Raw genomic sequence first — 20322 nt, 5'->3', positions numbered from 1 at the left:
TTTTCCTGTTACAATAAACTCTTGTGGAATGGACTATAATATTGCATAACTTTTCAAAGATTTCAATGAAATTTAGAATGTTATAGTGGAATGCTTAGGGCTGGCTATGTATCCAGTCCCCAAGAGCAGACAGTTTTTCTCGTCTGCCAGCCAGGTCTACCAGCAGAAAAACAGGAAAGATGGCTTGTCTGAGAAAAGCACAAGAAACTTTTGTGACATGTCTTATTCAAAAACAGCTTTGCAAAAGTATCAGGGAACCACAGAAGGATTTGGAGGGGGAGGTGTGATAAAGTAGATTTACCTTGAGAAGGATCACCCTGGCTTCAGTGTACCTTTAAAATAATAATAATAATTAGTAATAATAAAAACTAGAAGCAGAAAGGCCAGTGAGGAGGTTATTTTCATAACCCAAACCCAAGATCGCCAGCTCCCCCTTCCATTATTCTCAAATACCCTGCACTTCTCTTGTATCATATGTGGCACTTTATTCAGTGTATGTGCTACTCCCTAAACAATAAACCCCACAAAAGAATAAACTGTATGTTATTTATTGCTATATCCCTGGTGCCTAGTCCTATTTCTGGTATATATTAGCTGCCAAATAAATGGTTGTTAAATCAATGTACAAACAAATAGAACTAAATGGAACTGCTATGAAATTATTCTCAAAGGCCTAAAATTTTTCTCTGGAATAGGCTAAAAAGATAAATATCTAATTTTATTGATGATTTCACATTCCTTTTTATTGCTGGAATTTAAACTCATGAAATGATTGTTGTTGAGTTCATCTCAATTTTATTAATACCATTTGTTCATTCTAAATTTATTATCCTTTTTACAGATGAGGGAATGAGAAGCTCAGAGAGGGGTTAAGAACCATGCCAGGGTCACCCAGTCAGCAAAGGAAAAAGAACTTGACCCTAGGCACGACTAGCTAGAGCCTGTTTCCTGACTCACTCCGCTAGACTTTAGACTAAATAGGCCAACTAGAGAAAGCTTTGTGGAAGTCATGGCATTTAATCTGTTTCCCCAAGGGAAGTAAACTTCCACATGAAGTCTGCGATGGGGATGGGACATTCTAATTCTGGAGGGAAAACCTGAGTCTGGAGAATTCCTAGTACCCTGGGAGAAGCGTGAGTAAACCAAAGTGGCTTAGGTATATAGAACTTGGAGAGAAAAGAAAGAGTTAAAAGTGGGACATTCAATTAGAGAAATGGGTTAGAGCCAGACGTGGTCAGGCCAATGCAGTCCGGGAGAGAAGTGAGCCACGGCAGCTTTCTGAGCAGTGAGGGGAGACTGCTGGGGATGAATGAATGTGCATTGTGCCGGACTGGCACTTATAAAGGTAACTTTGGGAAACCCAACTCCTTTGCTTATCAGTTTCCTACCTTTAAAAGAGCAGCATATTAACTCAGTCCCCTTCCTCAGCTTGTTAGAAAAGTGGCCTAAGTAATTATGACAACTTTACTGAAAGTAATTATTATGACACGTTTTCCTTTCAACTTCAAATTCATCGGTGGATATAAAAAATAAAATTGCTTTCCTCTGCTGGTTTCTCTGCTTCTGGCTTTTGTGACCTCTTATTTACTGAAGGCCAAGTATTCCGCTAGTTCATGAAATCATACCCTGGATGGATGTATCATTTGTCTCTTCATTACAAGACCAGAAAAAGATGCATCTGGCCGTCTTGGTTTCTAGCCATCATTAGAATCCTCTTGGCTCAGGACTCAGAATTTGTTGTGGAGCTTAGTGGGAAGGTTTGAAACTTGCTTCTGATTCTCCAGGTCTTACAGAGTTAAAGGAAATGATCTGGGGGTAGGAGATATCCGGCTCCTTCCATTTGTTTCTGTCCCCGTTTCCTTAATGTTAGATGTTCACCAAGCTTGCCTGAAGGGAGGTTACAAGCCAAAACTAGCACATAGCTGGGTGAGGTCTGGAACACAGAACCCCAGTGCCGGCAAACAGCAACCACCCCCACCACAGCCCAGAGGATTTCGACATTCACATTCCCACGTCGGCGCACATACGTATGGTTATATCCTAAACATCAAATGTAAGCTATGGAAACAATATGGAAAACACTCCTTGTGTATTCTAAAACATGGTAATTGAAACCAGACATTGGATCCTCATTTCTTCTAAATCCAGGTGAAAGTTCCTTATCCTTAGAAAGGAATGAATGTGATCAAAGTGTTTTTCTTGGACTTGGAAAATATTGCTCAGCCTCAGCTACATCTTGTCTGTTTGCACCCCTTCTGCCCCCACACCCACCGCTTTTCTGCCCCTCGTTCACAGGTTCCCCATCCCTCCCTGTGCTGACTGCCCTACCCTATTCCCACTCACAGCGACATGACCTACAGGAACACACAAGGGTTATTTCCTCAGTAGGCTGGGCTTTCAATAATGTTAAACTGTTTAGGTTGGAGCTGTGGGCTGACTTTGTCAAAAGCCATCTGGTGCTGAGACAAAACTGGGGAGAAGAGAACACGGCTAAGATCCGCAAGATGTGTGGCGAACCAAAGCTGTGAGTTTAATGAGGAAAGAAGAGATTAAGGGAGTTCTGGCTTTTTTGGCAAAAGCCCCAGTTGAACACNGGAATGCCCAGAGGCAAAAGCAACTCAACCTACAATAAATTAATAAAACAGCCCATTGTTTCCGGCTTTGTTGTCAACACAGTAGAAAGAAGCCGCTTCTCAGTTTCCAGGAAATAAGCTCTCTGGCCTCCCAATTTTACATGTAGGCATATGCCCAGTCTCCAGGGATCAGAGAGGACGAAGTGCTCTCTGCAGGCCTTTCTCAGCTGTGTGGTAAACTGGTGAGGTGTACAGTTTATAGCAAAGATCCTTTCCTCTTGTGAAAGAATTTTGCACACCCCTCCTATGTGAGTTTCCAGTGTGTCTGTGGGTTAAAGTAAAATTACATTATAAATAAAAAGCTATACATATAGCTTTCACTGGAAATAAGTAGGAAAGAAAAATAGTCTCTATTTCTCCTTTTTTAAAAATTTCCCATGAGTGAAAAAGTAATAATATCTTCTACAGGTGAACGTCTACAAAAGTCATTCACCCACCTTAATCCAACCATCATACAGAATCAAAATATGTTTATTCAAATGGAATTTCTATTCAAATATTTTTTTTTAAAGATTTTATTTATTTGACAGATAGAGACAGCCAGCAAGAGAGGGAACACAAGGAGGGGGAGTGGGAGAGGGAGAAGCAGGCTCATAGCAGAGGAGCCTGATGTGGGGCTTGATCTCATAACGCCGGGATCACGCCCTGAGCCGAAGGCAGACGCTTAACCGCTGTGCCACCCAGGCGCCCCTCTATTCAAATATTTTTGACATGGAGTTCGTCTTGTAATTTCAAAATCTTCTGTTTCTATCTTTAAAAAAAAATACTTTAATGACTCTGAAAGACAGAGAAAGTAAGAAAAACTAGTTGTATTGATAATAAATAAGTTGGCTGCATTCATCTCAAGCCAAGACGAATAGAGCCATAATAGTTTTTTTGTTTTTTTGTTTTCTAAGATTTCATTTTTAAGTAATCTGTACACCTAATGTGGGGCTCGAACTCACAACCCTGAGATCAAGAGTCGGACGCTCTACTGACCAGGCAAGCCAGGTGCCCCAGACAGAGCCCTACTAGTTTTCAACAGCCCTAAACAACCCACTGCAGTGGAAAGAAGTAGAAATGGACATGTGCCTACTGGGTAAGCTCATCGTACAGATTGTTACATGAACTGTCTCCTGTTTTGGTAAGGGTAGAGAGTTGAAAATAATTTACAGCAGATATGCTAATATAAGACTCAAAGCAGCGGTCAACACCAGGAAACAGAGGCAGAGAGTGACAGCTTCAGTAAGCTCTGAACCAAGATGTGAACACCTGAGTGGGGAAGTAGGAACTTCAGACACAGCAGTAGAAAGGACTATAAATGTGTAGTTGGGCTAAATATTGCTTTTTCCCCATTCCCACAGGGATCTGGAAAACATCCGTGGTCCGCAGCAGATGGGGACCCTGAAGGAGAGAGACTAAATAAAGCTGACACCTGAGGCAGAAGAAAGAAGGGAAGATACAAAGAAGGGCAGGGCAGCCCTGGAAGAGAAGCCAGAAGGAACAGGGGAGGCGCTGATCGTGCCTTCCATTAAGGCTTCGGCAGAAGATCAGGAACTCTAAGCCACGTCAATGAAGGGAGGACAGCAGGAAGGCCTTTCGGGGGAGATTCGTGGTGTGGATTCACTCAACGTTGATGAGAGCAGCTCCCCAGAGACAGATAGTGAGGTAGAAACTCTAGTTATTAATGGAATCAGGATGAACTCAGGGAGTGTCGTTTGTAATCGTTTAAATTCCAGGAAATAGAAGAGCTTCAAATCATCAATATAACTAGATTATTTAAAGCCTATTTCAAAGAAAAAGACAAGGTCTACAAAAATAAATTTATGGCAATTCTGTTTAGCAGGCCAATGCCAATGTTTCAGTTCTTCAAAAATGGCAATAAAAAGAAGCCATTTGTGCTCAGGTAAAAGGACATTGTGATGTTTTAACAGTTGTGGGAAAATAAAAACACATTTGGAATTTATATGTGGAGAATACACGTGAGAAAAAATAATAGAAAGAGAAGTGGAGTTAAATGCCCACAATGTATTTTTCCTTTAGAGATGAAAAAGTTACAACAGGACAGCCAGAGGCATGGTGAAAGAATGAATAGAAATGGATGGATGGGTGGGTGGATGGATGGGTAAATAGGTCAAATGACTAATGGGTAAATGCAAAAGATAGGGCAATGTGCAAAAAAATCTATTTAGGTAGTTTAAGAGAACAAGTCTCCAGTTTTGCATCCTTTTAAAAATAGAATTTTATACCATGTTTGTGATGGCAAAACTAAAACATATTTATGTAAACGGTCCAATTCACATCAAAATGAGAAGAGGCCTACGCAGCTAGGCCAGTTAACGTGAATGAACAACTAAGCCAGTAACATCTGCCAACATGAATTTAGAGAAGGCTCCAGAGGTTGTAAGAGGAGAAGGCAAAGAAGAGGCTTCCGGCAGAAAATGAGAAATAGAGGTGGTGAATTTAGGATTTAGGAGTGAGAGTGGAAGGGTCAGAGAGCAACACAATCTAGTAAACGCAAGGAAAAAAAAATCTAGCAGGAATTACAGAACTTGGGAAACAAAACGGAGATACATGAATACATATTACAGAAGTGAGTTTGTTTTGTTTTGTTTTGAAGACCATGCCAGCCTGTGGGCCAGTGCTGGCTGCCAGCCTCTTGAAGCCTTTGCATGTGCTGATGTGCTGATCCACCCAGCTCCACGGTCTGGCCTTCAGCCTTTCGAAAAGCTGGATTTTGTCAGCGCTGGGACTAGGTCCAAAGTCCAGGCTCACGGAGATATATAAACCCGAATGCCGATATATACACGCACAAGTACACTCTTTCCCACAGTCTCCAGGGGAAAGCAAACAATTGGAAGATCACTCGGGCAGATGGCACTGGCACAAGAGAAGTCCTGAAGCACAGAATTAAGAGCCCAGACTACAGAGCACATGGGTTTGTCACTTGCTAGCTACGTGGCCTTGAGCACTTGATTTAATCTGTGTCTCAATTTTCTCATCTGTAAAATAAGACATTCCAGTTATCTATTCCTATGTATCATTCCAAAATTCAATGACTCAACTCAATAATCTCTTTTTCTTTTGAATCTGCCATTTGGCAGGACTTGACAGGGACAACTCGTATATATACTACAAGGCATTAGTTGGGGTGGCCCAATGTGGGGCTGGAGGATCCATTTACAAGATGGCAAGTTGCTACTGACCGCTGTTTGGAGCTCAATTGGGACTATGGTCCCAGGGTACAGTTCCTCAATGTGGGCCTTTCCATAGGCTTCTTTCTGAGGCTTCCTTAAACTTTGGTGGCTGGATTCTAAGAGCAAGCATCCCCGTGACAGAAAGTAAAAGCTGTCCATCTCCTAAGGTTTCTGCCCAGAAAAGTTCAGAAGCCATAGTGCACAGATTCAAAAAGGAGAGGACATAGGGCCATACACACCTCTCAACCGGGGAACAGGGGAACGTGTCAAAGAATTGTAGGGTGATGCTTTAAAACTGCAAAAGTCTGCCCTCTGGCCACACATTATTTACATTCTTCTCACATGCAAAATACACTCACTCTCCCAAGACCCCCATTACAGCATCAAATTTCTTTTCGTTTTGTACTGTTTCTGTCTCTTTAGGCCAAGCTGGTATTCCACTAAACAATTTTCTTACAAACATTGTGGGTTTTGTATAAATCAGATTGGGGTCATTCTCTTCAACAAAAGCCCTAACTGCAAATCTCTTCAAAACAGGTCCTTCTTTCCCAGGGCTTCCTGTGAGGTTGCCATAGGACAAACACCCTCACGATACCTAGAAGCCTTTGTTTTTAGTGAGGAGCATCTAAGAGGCATTCTTTCAAAACCTTAGAGGACCTTTTGTCTGTCTGAAAAGTTCTACTAGGCACTGCTTCTAGATCTTTCTCAAGTCTTAACAAAGGATTTGATAGTCCCACCCTGGATTTGATCTTTGGCCTGAGGCCCTTTCTTCATTAGAGAATTGTATGCCATCTGGAGAAGCTAGGAGAGAAATAGCTGCATTTTCAAATCCAGCAAGTCCTGGTTTCTTTATATTTAATAGTTCGTTTTTCAGCTCCCTATCTCCTCTCATTTCTTTTTTCTACCAGAGGCAGTGAGAAGAAACCCGGCAGCACTTCGAATATTCTTCCTGAAAGTCTCCTTAGCTAGAGCATTCATTAGGTACATTTCTTATTTTCCATACTACTTCAGGCGACCGTGCTACCAAAGCTTCCACCACTGCATAACAAGGATCCCTTTCTTCTAGCTTCCAATAACATTTTCCTTAATTTCCTTTCTGCCCTCACCAGCAGCTTCCTCCAGGCTCTACGGGCTTCTGCCAACACCCTCCTCGAGGCCCAGCCACCTTCTCCCCTCCACCTGGTCTCAAACCAATTCCACATGTTTTAAGTTTTTGATATACAGAGCACCACCTGTAGGTACCAAAATCATCTTGGTTTCTTATGAATCAATTCATAATTTACTCCATTAATAACTATGTCCTTAATAGAACTATCATGATGATCAACTTAATGCCTGGACTATGCTGATGGCATATAATAAGGACTCAGTAAAGGTTTTCTGTTATTTAAATGCTTGTAATGTATGTTTGATGTATTGCTTGAGAACATTCAATATTTCTATAGAAGACAAGAAAACAAACGGGATGCATGAGTCTCATAAGATGTTTCGTGTGTGTGTGTCTGTGTGTGTGATTTAGCAACTTGGATGACATATTTAGATATAGAACAAGTAAACAGAGCATAATAAGTGTTCAATATGCTTTACTTACATTTTCTAGATAAAAAGAAAAAAATAGGATGGAAGATAAAAGAGATAAAAAGGCTGGAAGGACCAAATAACATCTGATCAGGAATGTTACAAATATTAGTGTATATCCATGATACACTAAAACATGAGATATATGAGGCTCTCTGTTCATCAAGGCTAATTTGACCATCTCCTGGTGACACCCATCCCGGCCCCTTGTGTTTTCTGGCTATAGCTGCTCAGTAGGCTAATTGATAAGGTACAATTGTGTCTCTCCAATTAAAATAAGCACTTGTCATTGAGCCCTGACACCTTCTGTCTTATTGGACCCCCTTACTCACACCTCAGGTTTGGTCCTTGTAACCACATTATTAGCAGAGGAGGTTCATGTGACAGAGAGATGGAAAGTCATGTGGCCATTGTATAACTCAAGAATTTGGTGGTGTGATCTCTTCCCCACCCTCACACCATGTCTACATATGTTAATTTATCCCATATCTTTCCCACAAAAGATATGTTGAAGTCCTCATTGCACATGCACATGAATGTGAATCTTTTTTTGAAAGTAGGGTCTTTGCAGATGGAATCAAGCAAAGATGAAGTCATACTGGATTAAGGTGGGCCCTAATTAATCACTAGTGTTCTTACAGGAAGACACATAGCGAAATACACACAGAGGGAGAATGTCATGTGTGGATGCAGGCAGAGATTGGAGTGATGCATTTACAAGCCAAGGAACACCAAGGATTGCCAGGAACCAATGGAAGCTAGGAACAGGTAAGAAAGGTCCTCCCCTTGAGGCTTCAGAGGCATATGTACCTACCAACATCTTGATTTCAGACTTCTAGCTTCCCGAACTGTGAGAGAATAAATGTCTGTTGTTTTAAAGCTGTCCAATTTGTAGAATTTTGGTATGGCAGCTCTAGGAGACTAAGAAATCTTGCTTCTTTCCCTGTTTTTCTGTTTATAGTTTAGTTTTGGGTTTTTGGCTCATGAATTTTATTTCTGTTTGTCAATAAGAAATGTAAGATGGAATGTTAATAAATTTCAGTTTAGTTCTGTAATGTGAAGAATTTAAAAATTAAAAAATGGGGGAAAAAAAGAAATCTTGCTTCTTGCTGTGAGTTTTAAACTGATCTGTAAAAATAAATCAGATTATTAGAGTGCCTTAATGTGGCCTGTGGACCTTTCTGTTTCATGATTCTTCATGTAGTCGTGTAGCCATGTGGTAGTGTACTTGGTGCCCACTGCAGCAGCACATTTCCCACACACAAGTCGTATACAGTCACGTCTGCCTCAAATAGTCCTTAAAGGGGAACTGCCAACTTCAGGCCCCTGGAGTTTTCATGTTCTGTCCCCTAGGTAACTGGTTTTCAACATTTAGTATTACCTGGGATCTTGTTTATTTGATTTCTTTATGATATAATTGAGATATAACATTGTATACTTTAATTTTTTTTAAGTAGGTGCCACGCCCAATGTGGGGCTTGAACTCATGACCCTGAGATTAATGCTCTACGGACAGAGCCAGCCAGCCGCCCCAGTAACATTGTGTATTTTAAGGTGTACAATATGTTGATTTGATAAACTTATATATTGCAAAATGATTCACACCATAAAGTTGGTTAACAACTCCATTACTTCACATAATTACTATTTCTTTCTTTCTTTCTTTCTTTCTTTCTTTCTTTCTTTCTTTCTTTCTTTCTTTTTTTTTTTTGGTGAGAACAATTAAGATCTAGTCTCTTGACAATTTGCATGTATGTAATACAGTATTGCTAACTATAATCACCATGCTGTACTTAGATCCCCAGAACTTACTCATTTTATAACTGGAAGTTTGTGCCCTTTGACCAACATCTTCCTACCTCCCCTACCCCCAAGCCCCGCTAACTACGATTCCACTTGCTCTTTCTACAAGTTTGACTTTTTTAGATTCCACATATAAGTGAGATGATACAGTATTTATTTTTCTATCTGACTTATTTCACTTAGCATAATACCCTCTAGTTTCATCCATATTATCACAAATGGCAGGATTTTTTTTCTCATGGCTGAATAATATCCCACTGTGTGTGTGTGTGTGTGTGTGTCTGTGTGTGTGTGAGAGAGACCTGGACTTTTTTTTTTTTTTTCAGTTATAGTCAGATGTTTATTTAAAAACCTGATCCATCAACTTAGCATTTTCCACTAGCTCGGAGTGCAGAAACCTTCCCAGGTTTCACAATCTCTTGCTTAGGTACTATCTTCAAGGGAGCCTCAGCAGCAGCCATTGCTGTCTTTTTAGAGGCTTACTTAGCCATTTTTCCTTCCTTGGCAGCCCTGATGCTCGTTGAGCCTTCCAAACTTCAGGTTTCTCATTCCTCTTGGCCATTATATCAGCAAGAGATGCACCAATGATGGCCCTCTGGAATTTGACTGCCCAGCAGGTTCTTTTCTTTTGAACTTCTTCTGACTCTCCCTCTTTGTGGTTTGTTTTGTAGAGGACAGTCCAGTTTGCCTCTCTTGGAAAGGAACGCCAACCTGCATTTTGCATCAAGAAACTGGAAAACCTTCCCATCAGTCCTGGTGTAGCACCTGTTGTGTCTGGGGTGAAATATATTTATATCTCACATCCTTATCCATTCATCCATTGACAGATGCTTAGGTTGTTTCCATATCTTGGCTATTGCAAATAATGCTGCAATGAACATGGAATATGGAACATGGAAATACCTCTTCAAATCTTCATTTCATTTCATTTGGATATGTGCCCAGAGTGGGATTGCTAGATCATATGGTATTTCTATTTTCAATTTTTTGAGGAACCTCCATACTATTTTCCATAGTGGCTGTACCAGTTTATATTTCCACCAACAGTGCATAAGAGTTCCCTTTTGTGAGGGAGCTTGTTCAAACACAGATTTCCTCCCCCCAAATTCACACACACATTAAGGTTCAATTCAGTAGGGGTTGAAGACATTACTGGTGCTTGCCCACATATCTAATTCTCCCCTCCTTCCTGGCATAAGGAACACTATTATACTTACTAACTCCCCTGGATTTGGGCAGGACTGCATGACTGGTTCTAGACAATAAAATGTGATCAGAAACTGACAAGTGCCACCATTTAGACACAGGCAGCGAGAAACCCTAGGTTTTTCCTAGTTTTTCTCCATTTATCCCTCTTCCCCTGCTGCCACAAATGTGGAGCCCTCATTTGAGATAGAGGGGACCCAGGACTAAAGCAACTTGGATCAGTGAGTCACTGAATGGAAGTAGGCTGTTCTGGAGAGTTGCCAGGCATGTGTCTGAGTTTGGATTACCAAGAAATAAACTTCTGTTGTATAAGCCATGAAAATATGGGGGCTGTTTGTTACCACAGCAGAACATATTTAGTTCTGACTCATAAATATGAAGTCGGGTCCAGAAGGTTTACTTTTTCTGTCACAAAGGTCCATGGACCACATTTTGAGAAACATTCTTTTAAGCTGACATTACCCATCTTCTATTCATGGTCTTTTTCCAAACAGGAAGCAACAGAGTTTAAGTGTTCTCTTATAATTCTCTTGGAATCACACTACCGACCAGCTTCCCTTCTCTTCCTTTCAGATCACTTCCACGCACATTTTGGTTGCCTTCGAAAGCAGGTATACATGGTCTCATTGTTCACTCAATTGTTGGTGTTTTGGTAAATTTCTTTTAGTCTGATTATTATCTTATTGGGAATANCTACTCCTGTATAGTGAAAATAAAACAGCCACAAAAAAGGAAATAAAGGAAGCATCCAGAAAAAGTAATAGAAGGACACGTGCAGAAAAAATTACATGATCATAGTGGATATAAAGAAGTAAAATATAAATATTTGCCGAGGGTAGATCTTATGTTAAGTGTTCTTATCACAAAATAACGATGACAACAATAAGCACAGTAAAAAGGGCAGGAGGAAACTTTTGGAGGTGATGGATACGTTTATGGCGTAGATTATGGTGATGGTTTCATGGGTGTGAACTTATCTCCAAATTCATCAAGTTGTATATATTAAATATGTACAGTTTTTTGAAAGTCAGTGATACCTCAATAAAGTGACTTAAAAAAAATAAAAACATGACGGGTGAAAAATAAGATGCAAAGAATCAAAGGGAATAAAAAAAAATGGACAGAGAAAATGCAAAGAATCTGCTAAAGGAACAAAAATTGAAAAGTCTGACTAATCAAATCTAAGCTACAGAATGTAAATGCCAAAGGCCATTACTAACAAATACTCATGACAACACTAATAACAGCAGCTGTCATTTATAGAGCATCTGCTATACCCAGACATTGTGCTATGCCTTTTGTCTTCATTTCCTCTCATCCTTTACAACCACCACAGTGGTAAATTTTCTTACCACTAAGACGAAAAATTAGGTTGGAAGACACTCAGTAGTTTATTTAGGGTCACACTGGATAGTAAATGGCAGAACCGGATTCAAAACCAGTTCTGTCTTACTCCAAAGCTTTGGTCTTTTCCAGTATATCACATGACCTCCCAAAAACATAAAGGGTAAGATGAGAACGCAGGGATAAATATAAATATGAAAATGTGCTGTAAATGAAAGGCCTGTAACAGGGGCTCCACCATTCTGGTCAATGCAGAATGGGAATGAAACTGGGGGCAGATTTATTTCTTTTTTCCTCTTCTTAAGCATACAATCTGGAAGCTGAAAAGGTAGGATTTTTGTGGGAATATGCATGGTCACAAGGATGAATTGGAAAGGGGAAGGAGAGAGAGGCCTCGACTCTCATTTCCTACATATAATCCTAAGAGTGGCAGCAGCAAGAAGGAATTTCAAATGAGATTTTGGAAAAGGTGATGGTATTGGAAGTAAATCAAAGTGGCCTCCAAATCCAAACATTAAGAATCCCTCAGTAAGGACGGATAATTTAAGAGTTACTTATTTAGCACACATGCTAACGGTCCCCCAGAAAGGCACTGAGCCAAGGAAGCTTAAGAACCATAAAAGGAATAAAGCTACTTTATTAATGATAAGGAAATAACTGAAAATAATTTATCAAAATGAAGGATATTTTACAGAGGTATATGGCAGACAATCAAATTATCTTCAAACAAGAAGAAATAAATATGTAAGAAGAATGATCAAGCTGATGAAAGCCCTCCTGGCTTTGGAAAGGATAAGAGAATGGCAGGACATGTTTAAAAAAATGATACAAAGAAAACTCAAAGGAAGGAAGAAAGCCAAAATCTTTTTTAAAAACAAATAAATGCTCCCAGCTGTGGTAATGGCTAATGAAATGCACAGAAAAAGGGGGAAAGGACAGAAACCGGAGCCAAAAAAACAAGTAAATGAACAAATAAGAAAAGTTGAAGACAAAGTCAAGGTAATGAGAGAAGAAAAAGGAGATCAAGTAAGAGCAACATATCTTCAGCGAAGATTTTAGTGTTCAAAGAGCAAAGAGAACGGTGATGGCTTAAAAGAGAGGCAATAAAATTGGAGAGAAGTGAAGAAACTGGGTTTAAAAGTTAGACACATGGGCTTCCTTCCCAGCCCCGTGTCCTAGGCAGTTTTCTTCTTCTTCTTTTTTTTTTTCTCTTTTAAAGGAGCTTTCTTAACTCTCCGTGCCTCAGTTTCTCTTTATGTATAAAATTGGATAAAAGGGAGATTTTTATACTTATATTACATTCGCTAGTCTGGACTAGAGATGATAAAAAATGAGGACTAAAATGAGATGACACCTATGATCCTTTTTACATGGGGCCTGGCTCATCAGGAAGAGTCAATAAATGTTCATGATTGATGATTAATTATTTATGATAACCTTGAAAGATAAAAACCAGCAAACAGCACTGAAAGAGAAACTGCAGATACTATAGGACATGTCCGAGGAAATATTTCAAGGGGAAAAAATGCACAGAGATGTGGACTCATATTTGAGAATCAATAAAAAAAAAAAGGACAACTTTCAAATAATTTAACAAGTACAGCTCAAAAAGTGAGCTGCGCTGTTGAGTTGTTTATTGACGGGAAAGGACTCCTGGGTCTAACAGACTTACCGCTGGGTTCTTAATAAGACAACTGAGAATGTCCAGCATCCTGCCTTCAATGAAGTATGAGAGAAGATTGAAACAAGCTCCACAATGAAATAATGAGGGTGAACAATAGCTGCTTAAGGAAAGAGGAAACATTAACAATTTGTGGTCACATCCTAAATGCACATTGATAAAGGACAGTTAGCTAAATAAATTACGGTACTCTATCCTGAGAGACTGCTTTAAAGAATATAATGGTTCTCTATGTGCTGACATGGAGAAACTGATCTTTGGAGTTTAGTAATAAAGGGCAAAACACTGTGTATATTAAAATGTCCTATTTTATGAGAATATTTTAGATGATTATATGTACATAAACGAACCAGCTACACAACAGAGTCTGGGAAATGGGGCAGGGGAATAGGAGGGATTTTTCTTTTTTATTATTTACCCAGAGGAAGGTGAAATGGTACAGTGGTTAAAAACCCAGGATCTGCATCACTTAAGGAACCTTGCATAAGTTAATTAACCTCTCTGTGCCTGGTTTACCCATCTGTAAAATGAGGACACTAGCCTGATAAGGCTGTCATGAGGATGAAATGAGATTGTGAACATTTCATCCAAATACCACTCAGAACAGGACCCAGCACCTAGAACTGTCCATCACACAGTCAGCTAGCTGTTAGCAGTATTATCACACATCTGTAACATTTGCTGTCATTCAAGCACAAGTGGGAGTCACTTCTGCAAATCTTTAAAAGCCCAAAGGAGAAGAATGGAGAAAATTAATGAGGTTATAAAAATAAAGAAGAGTTTTCTCCATTCTTGAATGTTTGCTCATCTAGGAAAGTGTCAGCATCATTTTATTAAGTTTTCCACATAATCTTGTATTGCAATTGGCATTGTATTAAATTTATGGATTTGTTGAGGGAAAACAGACAGTTTTCATACTACTGAGCCCTCATATCCAAGATCAAGGCACATCTTCAGAGTTTTTTCTTATGTTCTCAATATAATTAAAATTTTTTTCTTTATTTGGGTCTGCACATTTCTTAGGTTTGTTCCAAGATTATTTTTTATATTAATATTATAAATAGGATCTTTTCTTCCATTATTTTGTCTTATTTGATCTTGTTTATATATAGGAAAGTTATGAGGGGGACGAGACATACCAGATAAAATGTGTTATGGAACTACGATAATTAAAAACAGTTTGGTGCTGAAGAGGAAATGAGAAGATCAAAGGATAGAATAGAGAATTCAGAAATAGACTCTAATTCATGTGGGAATTTAACATATTCAAATCAAAATGAGAAAAATGAATTAACCTGTAAATCACAAAGCAAAACTAGCGTACCAGATAGATGTCAAAAGATAAATGCCTTCCTCATTCTTTTTACCAAGTAAATCCAAATTAATCTGAGATTTTTAAACTAAAACTATAAAATTAATCAGATTTTTTAAAAAATCAACTTAGTATAGGAATAGAGGAAGTCATAGATGAGTTTATAATCTTAGAATAAGAAATGATTTCTAGGCCTAGACAGGCCAAGACACCATAAAAGAAATTAAAATGTTTATTCATCCAAACACTTGTTTAGAATAAAACATACCATAAAGTCAAATAATAACAAACCAGGAATATATTTTCAACAGATATAAAAAGGGCTAGTTTCCTTAATTCACAAAGAGTTCATGCAAATCCGTTAGGAGGAAACCTGACAACCCAACTGAAAAATAAAATGAATGAAGGCCATCAGCTCATGACCACGGTGGGTAGAAACGAAGTTCTACTGTGCAGTGAACACCAGGAGCAAATGCACGAGCACAAACAAGTCCCAACAATCAGGCAGGACCTCAGGCAAGACCGAGGGGATGGAGGACCGGACATCTCACTTGGCAGGACACACAGCGTGGATGGTTCATGGGCCCACCAAGTCCCTATGCTGTAACCCACAACTTTTCTGTGCTTTTTTTTACTAGGATGATACTGGCTTTCACGTCAGCGTGGTATAGTAAGTCAAACTCACGCGGATGAGCTCGGTATGAGAAATGGAGAATTACTTCTTAGTTTGGTGCTCTCAAGCTTCAACTTTAAAAAGAACTGTATCCTGATGTAGTTGTCGCCTAAACCTGACTGAGTTTCTTCCTTCCCCTTCTGTCCCCTTCTGACAGCAAGGGCCATCTCCTGTGCTGAAACATGACGCTAACAGCTTTGTAATGTAACACATTCCGCGGAGGGTCTCTGCTGAAGCGTGGTTATTCTTTCTGAAAACTATTCAGGCTTTTGAATGTCCCGATTCTCTGGTCTGATACTTTTTCTTTTAAGGATAGGCTGTCCGTGCTATTTCTATGTACAAGATTTTCCATGTCTCTTCTTGATCCTTCACCCTCATGTAATACTGTGGCACATTTGTCACAACAACCTTTCCACGCGTGATCCTGTTTCATTATTTGCTTTCTCCCGGTTTTTGGGCATGGAAGCTTGCTCTCTAATAACTGATTACATTGCATTTTCTTTAAGTTGAGACCTGAAATCACAAAACTGTAGAATAATTCCTAAAGTAAAATAATACTGCCAGCGTTCTCTGTTCCCTGTGAAACATACTGCCTGACGTTCTGGCTCTTCTCTTAAAGGCTAATGGGCTGAGCGTCTCCGCCACCAGCTATTCAGAAATCAACACACAGGGCAGATCAGTTGCTCTCCTGTTCAGTTACACTTAGCTGCATTTAAAAGGTAACAACTAAATAAGAGAACTCTTCCTGCAAGGATCCTTTTACTTCCCACCATAAGGAAAGTGATTCACCATGTGAATACTAAGATACAGAAATAACCTAAGGATTGTTGATATCCACATCGGCCACCATTTTGGTAATTATAAATATAAGTAAACATGTCATTTATACATATCTATAGCCTGTGTACATATCAGATAATACACAAATAAATATTTTATAAATTTTATAAATATCAGTAAAAATTGGATAAGAGAGAGACATGTTATAACATCTAACACTATGAAACATTTAGTCTGTGATGGATGCTGTTGAGCACATTATATATACTGTCTTACTTAATCCTCTCAATTATTTTATTAGATTAGAACTACTGTAATCACCACCTGTGGTTGATTTATAAGGCCCACAAATTCTTTGACACTCGTCTCATTGAGAGGTGAGGTCTGAGTCCCCTCCCTTGAATCTGGGCAGGCTCCAAGATTGCTTTGGCCAGTAGTCTGTGGGGGAAGGGATACAGTGCCAGTCTCCAGGCCCAAACCTCAAGAGTTGCCCACTCCCACCTCTTACAAACTCCCTTTCAGAGCCGTGGGCTGCCACTGTGAGAAGCCCAAGCACCCTGCAGGAGATACCACCTGGAGAGGCTCTGAGCTCATGTAGAGAGGGAGAGGGGCACAGCTGAGTCCAGCCTTCCTTCTGGGCCCATCAAAGTGCCAGACCCTAAGGGAACTCTTCTTGGACCCAGCTGAATGGCCCAGTCAGTACCACATGGAGCAGAAGAATTGCCAGTAGAGCCCTGCCTAAATTACGGACTCACAAGATCATGAGGTTCAATAAAATGCTCATTGTTTTAGGCCACTAACTGTTGGGGTGATCTGTTTATACAGCAATAGATAACTGGAACTCCATATTCCAGATGCAGAAGCAAAATCACAGTGAATGAAGGAAGGTGTTCTGAATCACATGCCTAATTACTAGTGCAGCTGAGATGGCAACTCAGGCAGCCTGCCTCAAAAGCCTATAATCTTAGCCACTCCACTGCATTATTTTTAAATTATAATTAACTTTTGGAGATAGGGCATATAGAACATCTTGATTCTTCTTAGCGTCTAGTCTAATTCCAATCTAATGAAGAATTTGCGCCAAAGGCATATATTCTCTCTGCATTCACAGTTATCTACTTATGCTTATTTTCACATCCCTCTGCATTTTAAAATGTGATGAATTTCTCCAACAGATTTGCCTGTGCTTATTTTGAGACAGTAGGATAGAGATCCTCATTTCTCTTTTGCCTTTAGCATAGATTGTATCAGCAGTGCCACTTAATACCAAAGGGCAGGCTAATTCTGGGACTCAGGAAGTTGATTTCTATAGTATTAAATGTGGCTTAGTAATTTTCCAAGGAGACAGAGACTCTGAGGTCTTGGTAATTTCCCTGATAAGCTATCATCCCATCTATTTTATATTAGACTGTATTGTTTACTGAAAAGGGTTAGGAAGGGGCAAAAAAGAGACTCAATCCCAGCTTCCTGACAGGCAAATAGTTCTGTACCTGCAGCCTTTCTGGAGCCAAAAAGGTCAGGGGTCGAGGACCCAGAGGTACTGATGAAATCAAGGGACTTCAGCTAATTAAACACTTCAGCAATATACACTAGATACTGTTGTTTCCAAGATAGAATAAATAACACAGTGTATGAGATCAGGGAAAGCAGGTTCTCTGTGCAAGCGTCATCCTGATTGTCAGAGAGCTTCACAACAAATAGGGACATTCAAGATAGCCTACACTTATTTTCTTTGGTGTCACTTCCAAAACATTTTGATTTCAGCCTCCCAGAGACTGATCCCATTGCAAAAAAGAGTACAACAGTGAAAAGCAGACAATTATCAACAACAGTTCTTAGAATTTAAAACATAAAATTAAGAAGCAAGCAGAAAACACTTCTAAGTACTCCAATAATTTCTTGTTAAATTTGGCTTTCTGAGTTATACTTGAGAAAAATCTAGCAAAAAACCCATAGATTTCTGAGACTTTCAAGAGCAATTAAGCCAAAAGGTTCTTCTTCTTCTTCTTTTTTTTTTTTTTTTTAAGATTTATCTATTTATTTTAGAGGAGGGGAGGGGCAGAGGGAGAAGTGAGAGAGTCTTAAGCAGACTTGGCACTGACCTCGAGCCTGACCCGGGGATCGATCTCATAACCTGAGCCAGAATCAAGAGTCTGTTACTTAACCCACTGGGCCACCGAGGCGCGCCCCCCCACACACAGTTCCTCTAAAAAGTAAAATCACAATGTAATTTTACTGTCTTCCTTTGGCTTCCAATAAAAGTAAAACCACAACAAAAAACAATGGTCCTATATACCAGGTGCTGTTCTAAGCATTTATATTGATGAGGACATTTATCTTCACAACCACTATATGAGGTGATTGCTATTATTACCCCCATGTTATAGATGAGGAAACCAAGACTTAGCTTAACCGACTTGCTGAGGTCACACAGACAGGAAGTTGGGTTGGAGAGTTGGGAGTTAAACCTAAGTTAACAGATTCCAGCACTATAACACCTTCCTAATTTAGAACTCAGAACGGCTCCACTTTTATTCATTTTTGTACATAAGATTGAGAAATATACTTATTTTTCAACTATAGCTCAATAAAGCTGGAAAAAACCAGACAAATCCCAACTGAGAAACATTCTACAATATAACTGATCAATATTCCTCAGAAATGTCGAGGTGATTAAGAACAAGGAAAACCTGAGAAACTGTGACTCTCTAGAGGAGCCTAAGAAGACAAGGAGATTAAATGTAATGAGGTGTCCTAGATGGGGTCCTGGGACAGCAAAAGGACATTAGAGAGAAACAAAGGAAATCTAAATATATCATGGACTTCAGTTAATGATAAGGATACTGGTTCATTAATTGTGACAAATGTATCCTGCTATTGGAAAATGTTATTAATAGGGAAAAGTAGTTGGGGGTATATGGGTACTCTCTACACTATCTTCATAATTTTTCTCAATATTTAAAACTATTCTAAAATAAAGCTTATTATTTCCCAAAAGAAATACATAATTGATTTTTTAAAAACTATTTGCAAATCACTGTTTTAATCTAACCATCGCCTAGGTCTGTGAAGCAATGGAAGTGCCCAGTGGTTTCTAGACCTGCCCACAAAGGATTGGGGCTGTGCTGGGTCCAGAACCATAGCTCCTCCCTGGTGCATGGTCTAATGTTTCTTCCACTATATCCAGCTGTTCATGACTGACCATAAATCAGGTTGAATATTTTTATTCTTTTTTTCCTTCCATTTTATCTTTCTCTCTGTGTAAAAACACAGCACTGGTGGGAAAAAGTAGCTTTATTTTCATCAGCTCCCACTTCTAAAAAAGAAGACTCCCTGAGAATGTTAATTCCTTGAATTTAAGTACATGACATTCCCACAACTAGTCTGGGACCAGGAGGAATTGGGCATCTATGAATCTCTGTGCTACCCATAGGACAATAGCAATGGTTAAAAAAAAAAAACAAAAAAAAAACAATTTGCAATAAATATAAGCAAACTAAAGAAATAAAAGCAATGAAGGCACAACGTTATTAAATTCTCACTGAAAACAACTGCCTGCTAAAACTTAGCCTGAGGCCTGCTCTCTCTTTCCATAAGAAAAGGAAATTATGGAAAGATGTTAAAGACATATTAGCACCAAACTGAGACTTTCTTCCTTTCTTTATAACTGAGTAATAGTAATAAACTTTTTTTTCTTTCAGGAAACAAAGCCAATCACACTCCTTTAATTGTTGCTTCCTTGTAGAGGAACTTTGCTGTTCCTAACAGGTTCGTCAGACTTCCAGAAATAAACTATGATGGGAATAAAATACCTCTTAGTCTTCTTCAAAATGACAGAGCAAACCAGTGACTAGGAAAAGAAGAGGAAAAATCCAAATAAAGTTTATATTGTAAGAATCAAAAACTATACTAAATATCACATGAAAACTGTACACCCAACCCATGAGGCCGTTCAAGTCCAGAATTATGAAGCAAATGTTGTTTTGCATGTCTCCACTGACTGTGCCAAAATCTTGCGTCAGCACATACAGTGAGTGCCTCCATAACCAGCCCAAATCTATACCCAGAACCCTGGGCAGCTGGTAAGAGCCTGACCTAGATCTCAGGTTCAAACAGTTCCTTTTTCCATGACAACT

This window comes from Ursus maritimus, unplaced genomic scaffold, assembly GCF_017311325.1.
Source record: "Ursus maritimus isolate PB19 unplaced genomic scaffold, ASM1731132v1 scaffold_25, whole genome shotgun sequence".
Taxonomy (NCBI): Eukaryota; Metazoa; Chordata; class Mammalia; order Carnivora; family Ursidae; genus Ursus; species Ursus maritimus.
The sequence above is the reverse complement of the archived record's forward strand: the minus strand, read 5'-3'. Positions refer to the sequence as shown.